Genomic DNA, 14,277 nt, shown 5'->3' on the forward strand with positions numbered 1-14,277 from the left:
ACGCAAGTAACAGCACCCGCCGGCACCAATCAAGTCCCTTTACGTATCCCTAGACCCTATAAAACCATGTCCCCTTCAACAATAAAGCAGACTTGTGCCCAGACCTTGTCTCCGTGGTGTTCTTGCTTGCACCACGCGTCCCCCGTGCCTGAGAGGAGAGAGCGAGGGCCCAACGGCTTCGTGCCGAACCCCCTCCTCTCCTTTGACCGTGAGGCAGCCCCCGTCCAGAGAGCCCGCCCGGCCAACCGCGCCAACCCTCCCGGAGGCCCGCCGCTGCCCGCATTTGGCGCCCAACGTGGGTGGGGCCCACTCTGACACCTACCCCCCACGCTTCACTTAAGGTAGGGACTCTTCGGCGTCTTCCATTCAAACCAGAATGGGTGCTTCGCTCTCCTCCCGTCAGATCCCGCAAGTTCGGGCCCTGGCTGCCCTCCTGGAAACTAACCAGGTTAGAGTTTCTGTTCACCAGCTTCAGCGCTACTGGGACTTACTTCTCCCGTTCAATCCCTGGCTCATCACCTGCCCGCTCTGGAGTCCTCAGACTTATGCCCGGCTAATCGAACGAGTAGCCTCAGCCATGGAACATGAGGGCCGGGTCTTTCCCCCCAGCCTCCTCCCCGCTCTTGTGGCCATTCGCGCTTGTTTGCAAGGCGTGCCCGCTCCTGAGGCCAAGGCCTTCCCGTGCGATACCGTGGATGAGCCAGGGGAAGGGCGTGGCCACCAAGACGGCGCTCCCGGTAACGACTCCGATGCCGAATCGCTCTCGGCTCAATTGGAGGCCGTGCTTGAGCTTGACCCCCCTTGCGCCACTGATTCTGACTCCGACCAGGATGGCGCACTTCCGCCTTCTTCCTCACGAAACAAAGGAAAGTCCACCCAAGAGGGTGCGCTCCCTCCTTCTTCCTCCCAAAAGAGGAAGAAACCGCACTCCCCGCCCCTTCCTGCTTCTTCACGGAAGGACTATCTGCCGTTGTACCCTCCCCTTCCTGCCTCGGCGCCATCTTGCCCCTACCCGGAACCGGCATCATCTTGCCCTTACCCGGAACTGGAAGCGCTTCATCCGCCATCTTCTGATGACGACCTAGATGATGCGTACGAGCGCCCGCCATCTTATGTGCCGCCGAATAGACACCCCCTCCTGCGCTCTAATAATCTTCTCTTCGAGCCCCCCACTGCTCCAATCGCTGATATGTATCCCCTAAATCCCAATCGTTCTCAAGCGAACCCCCAAATATGGGTTCCCTTCTCCCCGAAAGACGTGCAAACCCTCCGCAGCACTATCCGAGAGGATGGTCTCGCCAGCCCCCATGCTCAAGACCTCCTTGAACGTATGACCTTTGCCCGCTGTCTCCCCTACGACTGGATATCCCTCACGAGAGGCATACTTCCCTCGGGGCAGTTTATTGACTGGCGCGCACATTTCGCTGCCAAGAACGAGAAACAAATCGCCGAGAACGCCCGCGACGGCACCCGATATCCTGCCAACGTGTTCCTCGGACTGGGGTGCTATGCCATGCCACAGAGCTACGTCGCCCTCCCTCAAGGCTTCTACATCCAGCTAAGGCAGTGTGCCCTCTGTGCCTTCCGCAACTGCGCCGCCTCCGCGCCCGAGCCACTCACCAGACTTTTCCAGAAACCAGAGGAACCGTTCTCCGACTTCATGGCACGTGTCCAGGCCGCGGCCGAGCCCAAGGTCGTAGGCACGCAGGCCCAGACCTCCTTCATCAAATACATTGTTCAGGAGGGCGCAAACCCAACTTGCAAGGCGATCATCAGGCCGCTGAGAGACAAGCCCCTCCACGACTGGGTCCTCACCTGCTCCGGAGTCAATGCCCAGGCCTCCGCTGTGGCCCAGGCTGTCTTCGCTGCCGTCTCGGCCTCCAACGAATGCTTCCGCTGTGGCGAACTCGGCCACTTCGCTCGAGACTGCCCCAACAAGCCATGGCCGCCGCCGGACGTGCCCAACATAGGCCATCCACCACGGCCTCCTTCTACTCCGTGCCCGCGGTGCGGAAAAGGATACCATTGGGCCCGCGACTGCCGTGTCCCTAACACCAGCCGCAAGCCTTTAAACGGCCATGGGGGCAGGCCTCAGCCCCGCAACAAAGAGGCCGCAATGACTCAGCGCCCCCGCCCATGAAAGTACTCTGGTCTATTCCCATCGCACCCTCCACCAGGCCTCTTCTCTCTATCCAAGTCTCCGGCCGCTGGCTCACAGGGCTACTCAACACAGGAGCAGAAATTTCCTGCATCCCACTCGACCAGGCCGGGCACCTCCCTCTGACCAATGGCCCCCTAGTGGTGGGAGCCATCGGCCAAGCGCCCTCCCAGCAAGTTGCCCAGGACGTCGTCTGGAGAGACGCAGAAGGTCGACAGGGAACCTTCCGCCCCCTTGTTCTGAAGGAAATCTCGCAAGTTCTTTGGGGCCATGATATCCTGCATCAGTCGGGAGCCGTTCTCACTGCCACGCCACCGCAGCTGCCCCCCCAATAGTTTCGGCCATTGCTCGCGTTCAACCTCCAGCACCCGTTCCTCTGCAATGGGATACAGAGGAGCCCATTTGGGTGGAGCAATGGCCTTTCCCAATCCCTAAACTGGACATTCTTAAGGGGCTTGTCGATGAGCAGCTTCACGCGGGCCACATCGAGCCCTCCACCAGCCCATACAACTCGCCAATTTTCTTCATTCAAAAGAATGGGAAGTCCCGTCTACTTCAAGACTTAAGAAAAATCAACAAACACATCAAGCCTATGGGATCGCCGCAGCCCGGCCTCCCCCACCCTACCATGGTGCCCCGGCATTGGTTTGTTGCAGTGATAGATATTAAAGGCTGCTTTTTCTCCATCCCGTTGCACCCGGACGACCGACCGAAATTCGCCTTCACAGTTCCTCAGACCAACCATCGGGAACCGGCACTGCGATACCACTGGTGCGTTCTGCCTCAGGGCATGCAAAACAGCCCTGCCATTTGCCAGATGTATGTACGGGAAGCCATCCAGCCACTCGTGAAGTACGCTAACATCATCCACTATATGGACGACTTGCTCGTGGCCCATCCCTCAGAGTCAGGCCTGCACGCAGTCCTGGAGCAACTGCTGCGCCACCTTCGAGACCTAGATATCAAAGTCAATACACAGAAGCTAACGGTTCATCCACCCTACCATTTCCTAGGGTTCTCCATCACTTCCACCATTGCGCCCCAAACGCCACACATCAGAATTCCTGACCTGCTTACGCTCCTCGAATTACAACAACTCTGCGGACAGATCAATTGGTTGCGCCCAGCACTGCCGCTTACCACAGAGCAACTCCAGCCCCTGTACCGGCTACTCTGCTCCAACGCTCCGCCATCATCCGCACCCGGAAAGAGGATTCGCCTCACCGACGAGGCCAAAAATGCCCTGGCCCGGGTAAATAGAGCCATCGAACAGTGCCAACTCCAGCGACATGAGCCCGGGAAACCGTTGTTAGGCCTAGTCTTACCCACTCGGGGAACACCTACTGGCCTTCTTTGGCAAGACGGACTGCTCCTCTGGGTCCATATGGCAAAGAGCAAGCTCCGAAAGATTGAACCTCAAACCACTCTACTCGTTCAGCTCGCCACCGCCCTAGTCACACAAGCCACCCATCATTATGGGTGCCTACCTGACACCATTGTGTGGCCCTTCACCGTCGGGCAAGTCACCACCCTGCTACACAGCTCCGTTGATATGCAGACTCTTATGGAGCTTTATCATGGCAACTTCGATAACCACTTTCCACAGCATCGGTTACTGCAGGGCCTTCCCCTGCTAGAAATCGCTGCCCCCGGCCATTTCCCTTTTCCGTCCAGCAAGCCTCTTCCAGACACCACCATCATCTTCACAGACGCCTCCAAGACTAAGTTTGCCGCCGTTGTCTTCGCACCCGGCGAGCACCAGCCACGTTCACACGTGCGCCTCCATCAATCCTCTGTGCAAGTGGCCGAACTGCGTGCTGTCATCTTAGCACTCCAAACCCATCCCCACTGTCCACTGAACATCTTTACAAACAGCCTCTACTGCCTACAAGTCTGCCAAGTCATTGCCTTTTCTGCGTTTTTTCCGCCCGACAACTCAGCGAGTGGAAGCATCAACGTCGCTCTCCTGGACCTTCAAGAGCTCATAGAGAACCGCCGACAGCCTTGGTTCATCGCTCACATCCGCAGCCATTCCGGCCTTCCCGGGCCCCTGGCCCACGGCAACCACCTTGCTGATCAGGCCGTTCACCTGCTTCCAGCCGAGACCACCGTCGCAGTCGGAGACCTCATCAATCAGGCCAAGCTGCTGCACGCCAGATTTCACTTCTCAGCAGCTGGCCTCCACAAACTCTTTCCAGACCTCCCAATCCATACCTGCAAACACCTTGTGCGGTCATGCCGAACGTGCGCTCCATTGCTGCCCTTGGGGCCGCTCCAACCGCAGGGAGTTAACCCTCGTGGGCTCCGCCCCAATTCCAGATGGCAACTGGATGTCACTCACGTCCCCCAGTTTGGCCGATGGAAATACCTCCACGTGGCCATCGACACCTTCTCTCATCTCTGCTACGCAACCGCGCTCACCAGAGAAACGGCCAAGCATGCCATCCAAGCGCTCAGAGAATCTATTCTTTTCATGGGCGTTCCATGGGACATCAAGACAGACAATGAACCTGCCTACCGGAGTGCCTCCTTTGCCGAATTCCTCAAGCTCTACGACATCACCCATTACTTCGGCATTCCCTACAATCCGCAGGGACAAGGCCTAGTAGAGTGTGCTCACCAGTCTCTCAAAACCCTCATTCTCAAGACATCTGCCGACCAGCCGCGTCGCACCCCTCGTGACATCGTCACAGAGGCCCTGATCCGACACAACCTGATGACCTTCAATGCCTAAGGCTTTTCACCAGTCCACATGCACTGGGGGCCTACCTTCCGGCCCACCCCTGCACCGCTTGTCCTCTGGCGTGACCCGCAGACCACCCAGTGGCATGGACCTGCCCCTCTCTTAGCCCAAGGATGGGGATTCGCCTGCGTTTTCCCTGAATCAGAGCTGCAGCCCATCTGGGTCCCAGGACGTCTCATCAAGCCCCACACCGCCGAGGCTTCTGCTAACGCTGACACCAATGATCCTCCTAATGAGTTGCCTACCTAACTTGCCTCCTTCCCATCGCTGTTTCCTTTGTAGTTTTCTCTCTCTCTTTTGTCTCCACAGATGATTCGCCGCAATGCAGGTAGTTCCGTTCTTCCCATTGCTCTCATCGTCATGCTTCCCTTCATCTCCCCGGCCGTTGTCAACTCGGCCCATCAACGCTCCAATTGGACCCTCCAGTGCTGGCAAGAGGAAGCCTTCCTCATCATCAGAAAACTACTGCCCATGCCTGAATCCCCACCCCTCGCCGTTGGCCCCAATAAAGTCCTCAATCCCCCCGCCCCCCCTTCCAGCGGCACCCCCCCCTTGTCCATCGCTCCCCAGCTATGGCCCCCCCTACCAAGTATTCCAGTCCCCTTCTTGCGTTAATCTATGCATCCTACTTATCTCTAAATACCTCTCACCCCAACCTCACCAAGAACTGTTGGCTCTGCCTCTCCCCCTCCCTTCCTATCTATGAGCCTGTTGCCGTTAACTTCACGTTCAACGAATCCACTTCAGTATCCCCAGCCGAGTGCAACTGGAACACTTCCTCCGTCCCCCTAACCCTTCAATCTGTTTCCTCCACAGGACGCTGTGCTCATTCTCGTCAAGGTTCCCACCCCTCCCTTAGTGCTTGCTCTAGCTACTCCTCTCCCAGCGCTTCCGCCAAGTTCTTAATCCCCCTTAACACCTCCCAATGGCTTTGCACCTCCACGGGATTAACCCCCTGCCTCAATGTCGCCACCCTCAACGATACCCATGAGACTTGCCTGCTCATCCTTCTCGCTCCTCGAGTCGTTACCATTCTGACCACGAATTTTTCCGCCGCGTGCTGAGCAGACAAACCTCCCTCCACTTACAAAGGAGAGAGCCTGTCACCGCAGTCCTGACAGTCGCTACCCTTCTAGGTCTTGCAGGGGCAGGCACAGGGATCGCCGCCCTCGCCACACAGTCCTCTGCCCTCTCCTCTCTCAGACAGGCCATCGACAAAGATATCACCTACCTTCAAAATGCTGTAAAACATCTAAAAAATTCTCTCAATTCTCTCTCTGAGGTAGTCCTCCAGAACCGCCGCGGCCTCGACCTCCTCCTCCTTAAGGAAGGGGGTCTCTGTGCCGCCCTTGGAGAGGAGTGCTGCGTATACGCCAACTCCACCGGCTTAGTCGAGGACAACCTGAGAAAGGTCCAGGAGGGATTGGATAAGCGCCGCAAAGAGCGAGAAAATGCGAACTATTTTTCCAGTGTTCTCCATACCCTCCTCCCATACCTCCTTCCATTTTTAGGCCCACTCATCATCATCATCTTAGCCCTCACTGTAGGACCCTGGGCCGTCAAAAAAATAGTCCGCCTCGCCAAAGAGCAAGCCAACGCAGTATTCAGCTCCTTTGTGCAGGTTCATTATCAACGCCTCGCCACTAAAGAGCCACCACCAAGCCACCCGCCGCGCTCCTCCCGCCCCCGCCGCAAACACCGAACCACACGCCTGTAACCTCCTGTCTCCCTTTCCTCACTCATCTCCCTCCTTCTCCCCCAATCGGGCGAGGGGTTCAGGAACATCACGACCCCGTTTTGCTGGCAGAGCTCGGCGCGCGCCAGGCACCGGCGTGCGCCGACCCCAGCAGCAGGCACATGCGTCCTGGCCAGACGCTGTGTCCTCTGCAGCTGAGAGCAGCTGGGAGGGCCCTCTGCTTCTCGCCGACAGCCGGTCCTCGTGGTCTCCCTCCTCCCCTCGTCTTACCCCAGTACCCCGTCCCATACTGCCCCTGCTGCCACCAGTTCACCTCCCCCGAAGCACATACTTTTAAACAAAAGGGAGCAATTGTCCCCGTCTCCTTCCCGCCCAGTATTGGCAGCCGGCGCTGCCCCTCCTTCTCCCCTTCTCCGTCTTCCGCCTAGCCGTTATCTAGACAGCCCACACTTTCCCCTTCCCCTCCCTTGCTCCTAACCCCTTAGCCAGCTTACTGTCCAGTAACCACCTACTGTCCAGTAACCGCCTACTGTCCAGTAACCATCTACTGTCCAGTAACCGCCTACTCAAGCAACAGCACCCGCCAGCACCAATCAAGTCCCTTTACGTATCCCTAGACCCTATAAAACCATGTCCCCTTCTACAATAAAGCAGACTTGTGCCCAGACCTTGTCTCCGTGGTGTTCTTGCTTGCACTGCGCGTCCCCCGTGCCTGAGCGGAGAGAGCGAGGGCCCAACGGCTTCGTGCCAAACCCCCTCCTCTCCTTCGACTGTGAGGCAGCCCCCGTCCGGAGAGCCCGCCCGGCCAACCGCGCCGACCCTCCCGGAGGCCCGCCGCTGCCCGCAAATATCCATGTAGAGCAGATAATTTTCTTTCAGGGTAAGGGATCAGTAATGGAAAGAGAGAAAATGAGACATCTTCTGGAGATCTGGTCACAGTATATTTCTTTATCTTGTGAGGATCATTCGGGTATGTTGACTTGAGGAAAATTCATTCATATGTACACCATTGTTTGAGAAATGTTTGTGTACATTAAAATTCAACAAAATTTATAAAAAATAAACATGCAAAACAAACTTACATTATCCAAGAACACATGCAAATTAAATGGTTGTTACAACCCAGCTTCTGAAGGGCATGGGTCAGGGTGGCGGCAAGACTGAAGAAGTCACCGGGTAAGAGTCAGACGAGCGTGATTTATTGGGATTTAGGGTCAGGAGAGGGTCTCCAAAGTTGACGGTTGAGACAATGAAGATAGCACTCTACAAAGAGTGAGGAAAATGAGGGGTAATATATATATATATAGGCTCTCAGAACAAAGATAGTTCATAACAGAATTTCTGCTACTAAGGTCAATGAAGCACATAAATGGGGTCTGGTGATTTATTATAGGAAGGAATGTACAGCCTGGAGAACATTAGTCTATGATACCATCTGTACATTGTTCTCCCCTGGGGAGATCTGTTACATTTTACCTTGTGTTCGGGGGCCTGCAGGCACCTGCTTGCTGGGGGTTGAGTTTTCCTTAGGAAGGGGGAGCCAGGACTAGAACCCAGTGGACCCCACAACATGTCCTTCAGTGGTATTTAGTAAGTGTATATTAGAAGGGTTCCCTTCGTGAAGGGAGCAATGTGAGCTCATGAGAATAAAAGGGAGGATATTGGCAGATTATTGATTTCACTGTATTAGACTGTGAACATGATTAACTGAGCTTTCTGATAAGTAAATCCAAATTAAGACTAAAAAAGCTCTACTGGACTTAGTAATAAAATCAGAAATGACCAATGTTTAATAAAAAATATACAGAAATTTATTCCCAGTGGTCAAAAGAGTAAATAATGCATTGATTACCTTATAAATATTCTGCAGAGATAGGTAAAATGTTAGATCTTAGAACTTGTCTTAGAAATTCTTTTGTGTGATACACTTATTTATAGCTGAAGAGATCAAATGTAAATTCCATAAAAGTTTTTGAATTCTAATAATGATATGAATTAAAATTAATTTATTTCTGTCAGTATCCTGAAGCTTTGAATGTGAATATTTGTGCACGTGTGTGTGTGTCGGTATGTGTATGTGTGTGTGTGACATGGACACATTTAGCTAATAAAACAGTGAATGCAAACTGTATCCCACATGTCCTTGTTTTTCAACTGTGCTCTGCCTCCCAGATCCAGAATCCCTCTGGAAGCTAGAGTCATTATTAGTATATTCTGCAATTTGTAGAATGACTATTGGTTTATCTATTATTAATTAACTCTAAAATAGCTATTCATGTGTCTATTCCTTTATATAAAATTTTAGAAAGCCCTATAGAATCATTATTTCTATTACATGAAAGAAGAACTTATTGTCAGCAAAATTATCTTCCTATACGCCATAGGCCATCATCCAGAGCTTTGACAGTCAAGCAGTGCCTTCCATATTATGCAGAGACAGCTCCCAAATTAAGAGTGTGTAAAATCCCTTGGAATGATTTATGAGCAAACATTCTTTATGACTGCTTCAGATACCAGATCCTCAGACAGGGGAAATAGATATATACAAATAATTTATTTTGCCCCATGCCAGTGCACAAAATATAAAATTGCAGACATTGGTCGCTGGAAGAGACTTGTAAAGGTCAGATCATAATTTGATACAGCCTTCAGGAAGTGCTCATTAAGATAATCTAGCAAACCCCTCATATTATTGGACAAAATAGTGAGATTTATAGAGCTTAACTGATTTCCCAAAGGTAGTTGCAAGGGTAAAGCTAGGACTGAGGTACCTTGATCCCCGGCTCATACTACTTTGTTTTATATAAAGCTCCCTCTATTATGTTGATTTCAGGAAAGTCTACTCTCTGACTTATCTGTATATATCTAACATCTCTCTATTATCTATCTAATCTATATTAATTTTTAAGCAATCATGCAAAGCATTATCTTTAGCTTACACACTAAAAATTTCAGTGTTAAAAAATATCTGAGATGCAAAATGGTAGAGTAGGAAAGATCACCCCTCCCACCAGAAAAATGATTGAGCTGGAAAAGCAGATTAGAAAAAAGTATTTGGTATGCTTGTAACCTGATTAGACAAGAAGATACACCATGGGAGGACCAGTGAAAGTTGTGTCTCATCTTTTATAAGTTGGGGTGAGCACAACAACCAGTTCCCATTCCTCACCTCTGTAGCAGTAACTGAGAAAATGAGGAAATGTAGCCCCATTTCTGGGCATGAATTAAGGGAAGGATGGGGAGAGGAAAGCTCATCCTCCAAAATTTGGGATTGGAATTTGTGGTGGTTTGAAGTTGTATGTACCTCAGAAAAGCATGGGCATAATTTAAGTTGAGAATTCAACACCTGGGCCCAAAGAAACCAGAAATTCATTATGTGGAAAATTCTGAGCTTTGAAAAGCAAGTTCCCAGAGAATGTGCTCTGCGTGAGGGTTTATTGATCATTCATCCAGTCAGCCATTTCAGTACAAGTCAGGATTGAAGATGCCATTATCCAGAAAGGACCTATGGAAAGTTCTTTTGTCTGATGAAAAGATATTTTACCCTTAAAAATGGAAAAGTGTTTTTTCTCTTTTTCATAATCTGTATGAAATGAACCATCATGGGCAGAACTATGGAAGGAAAGAACTGGTTCAAAGACATCTTTTCCTGCCTAGAGAAAAACTCACCAATGTCTGCAGAAAGAGTGAGTCTGTCCTGGTGCTTGGAGAGGGTGGGCTTTCCACCCCAATGTTCAGGAAGAGAGCTGCCACCCCAGTGCTTGCAGGAGGAGGCTGTGCCCTGGCCTTCACAGTGAACCTGCCTGCCATCCTGAAGCTTGGAGAGGATGGAGTCTTCAACCCAGTGTTCAGAGACAGCACGGCCTCTGTGAAAGCACTTGGAAGGGGTGGGACCCAGAAAGACAAAACATCATTCCATAGATGACCCTCAGACCTTGAAATCAAATGGGGTTTGCCCTGCTGGGTTTCAGAATTGTTTGGGACCCATATCACCTGTTTTCTTTTCAAATTCTACCTATGGGGATGGAAATGTTTATCCTATGCTTGTCCATCCATTGCATATCAGAAGAAGGTAAGATGTTCTCTAGGTTCACAGGTCCACAGACAGAAGGGAATTGTGCCCCAGGACAGACCACATCTATAACCAATTTTGATGGGACTTTGTACTAAGCATTGTTTCTGAAATGACTTAAGATATTGTGTTGGAATGAATGTATTTTGCATATAGAAAGAACCTGTCTTTTGGGGGCCCAGAAGGATGAGTGTGGTGGTTTGAAGTTGCATGTATCCTGGAAAGACATGTTCTTAAATCTAACCCATGCCCGTGGCTGTGACCTTATTGTCAGTATGACCTTCTGAGGAAGTTATGTCAGTGAAAGTGTGTGTGGCCCAGCCCAGACAGGAGGGATTCCTTTTTAAACAGAATGCATTCAGACGTGAGAGTGAGAAAGCTGCAGGAAGCAAGAGGCTGGATATTATCAGAAACTGGAAGAGAAGGGAGAGAACTGGAGTCGCTGGCATCTCTCTTAACATGTGACAGAAGCACCAAGGCTTGCCAACAGCTTGCCCCAGAATGCTACAGTCTTTGGGGAGAAAGCATAGCCTTGATGCTTCCTGGATTTGGACCTTCTTTTAGCCTCAAAACCATAAACCAGTAAATTCTCATTGTTTAAGCCAACTCATTGCATGGCATTTGTTCAACGAGCTCAGGAAACTAAAATAGAAGCCAAGGTCAGATGGGATCCCTGTGGACCTTGTGTGGATGTGGACCTTGGTTCCTGTCCTATGGACACAGCTGACAGTATGTCACCAAAGTCTACCCGTACATAAAGAGCCATCGTACCGCTTTTGGTTTGGTTTCCTTTTTTGTGCATATGGGTGTTTCTTGGACTGTTGAATCCCTGAGGGTCCAGCACTTGGTTTTGATCCTTTCAGCAGCAATGGCTTTTGACCTCACAGTATCATCTACCCGGACATGAAGAGCCAGGGCACCTTCTTTGGAGGATCATTTCTGTTCTTTTTCTCTCTTGTGATTATTGGCCTAGTGGATCCCTGAGGGACAAGCATGGGTGCTGGCCTTTTCACAATGATCCTGTGAGGGTCATACCTATTGTACAGAACTTGAGAGACAAGGAAACTAAAACAGCACGCAAGGATAAATATTATATGGTGTCACATATAGGAGATATTTAAAATTAGCAGATTCTCAGAGACAGAAAGTAGATTAGAGATTACCAGGGGGTTAGGGGGGAGGGGTGGGTTAATGGGAGTGCTCTTGGTTAGAGGACATAGTTTTTGTTAATAAACCATATTTTGAAACAGCTGCCCTGGAGCTAACTGAACTTCCCATGACACATTTATTTTTAAACTATGTCGTTTATTTAGTTCTTTATTGCCATGAAAACAGTTCCTAGAGTTTCCTTCCTAGAGCTTTAAATACTTCTTTAATTGATTTCATCCCCTTCCCTTCCCCTTATGTCAGAGGTCTAAGTATTAAGTGCTTTCCCTGAGTTGAAACTGTGTACTAGACTTCATTTGCTTTTATATTCAAAGGTTTAGTTCCTTCTTTAGCCTTCAAACTATGATGCCCTACTGGCTGCTCACTTATCTATTGATACAACCCATCCTGTCAATACATCTATGTCTATATTTATATCCACCTTTATCTACATCTATGCACCTATATCGATATTTATATTTATATCTATACATCTACACCAACATCTGCATCCACATTCACATCCATAATTATTTTCTTTGCACTTGGGTATACACACATACATCTCTCTATCTATAGGTCTGTCTATCCATCATCTATTCATCTATCAATTGATAATTTATACATACTTCAATATCTATGTTTTTTTACCTCTAATTCTCCCACCCTCCCTCTCTCTGTGTTGTCCTACAGCTTAACTGAATTATTAACCTACTTCTGTATTTTCATCCACTATTTTAAAAAATCTCAAAAGGAAATTTTGCCTCACTTATTCAATAATTCTATTAGATGTATGTTCTTAAAAATAGAGAAGTGGAAATGCATATCCTATGGCTCAGTGTTCAAAATCTATGAATAAGAAATAAATAACCAAGTACAATGGATTATGATATGCAGAACAAAAATATTTACCTCAACTTCTATTCAGCATGGCTTTATATATAAGTGCATCCACACTTAAAACACACAGACTCCACATGTAGAAGACTCCCATATCATAACTTCAATATCCTACAGTCTGTCAACTCTTACCTAATCCTCTCCTAGCATTTGTAATTGCTTCTCTCAATTCTCTTGACCACAGCTTTATTGCTTGGATTCTAAATAGATTTTGTCTCTCTATTTGGAGTATGAGAATTAGTCTCATTTTGGTTTTAATACAGGCAACAATATGATATTGTTGATATCATCCAACCTTTGTTTCTCTACCTTCGCCTTCTGTAGGTACAAGTGGGACTCTCTACATTGTGGCTCCCATCAGAGTTCAATGTAAGATAATAGCTTGGATATGAAGATGTGTAGCCCCTAATTTATCCATATGGAGTGCTGTGGAGTAAGGTGTCCAGAATAAAAAATAATTGAACAGATTAATTAATATAAAATGATTTAGCAATGTAGTCTCTGTATAAAAAGACATTCCAAAAGGTAGCATCACATTATGCTCCATATATTTTATTTTTTGAATATGCAAATTCATTGCTATAAGGAGAGGAAACATTAATATATCTTGTTCCTATACTGATTCCCTTATGCACATAATTCCTACCTTAGAGGCTAATATCATGTACCCTTCCTGTGAAATGTTATACATGCATAACATTAGACATGTATATCCATTTTAAAATTTAACATGAACATAAAGTACTCTGCAGAATTTTTTTAAAAAATTAAAACTACAGCATCTTTCCACACTGGTAACTATAGAGCTGTCTCATTCTTTAACCAGCTATATAACATTATAATATATTAAGAGTTATCTGTTCTTTCTGTCTTTTGTTTCTTTTAAAACAATGCTGTGCTTAACAAAATCTTATATATGAATTATTAACAACAATGAATAACTTTACCCACTAGATAAATTCCTAAAATGTGGTACTGTTGGATCAAGCACATCTGTGTGTATGTGTGCATGTGTAGATATTGTAGATATTAAAATTGTCTTCAATACAGATTTGTACTTCTACCATCATTGTATGAGGATATAAATTTTCCCATATCCTCGTTAATATGTTGCTATCAAGTCTTTTGAAGTTTTTCAATAGAGGGTATAAAAGATGATATCTACCTTGTAATTTTGATCTGTATTTCTCTTACCAAAAGTATGATAAAACATATTTCAGGTATATAAGAGCAATTTACATTTCCTTTTCTTGGTTCATATTACCATCTTTTTTACAGCATTTTAAATGTGATTTTTAGTAATACTTTTGAAATCAAGAAAATCAATTTTGTATCTGAGATATGAATTGCACTTAAAAATAAACAATTACTCATTTGCCTTTTAGAATTTTTTGTTTTTATTTATTAAAATGTGTGACATTTTTGCTTTGTATAAATTCTTCCATTGTCCTTCATTGAACTTTAGAGTTCTATTTGAACTTTTAAATATTTCATATGCAGAGAATAATTTTACTCTTAGATAAGGCATAATTTTTCAATTGCATTTTCCCAGGTGAGTGCAC

The sequence above is a fragment of the Dasypus novemcinctus genome, chromosome 1, assembly GCF_030445035.2.
Source record: "Dasypus novemcinctus isolate mDasNov1 chromosome 1, mDasNov1.1.hap2, whole genome shotgun sequence".
Taxonomy (NCBI): Eukaryota; Metazoa; Chordata; class Mammalia; order Cingulata; family Dasypodidae; genus Dasypus; species Dasypus novemcinctus.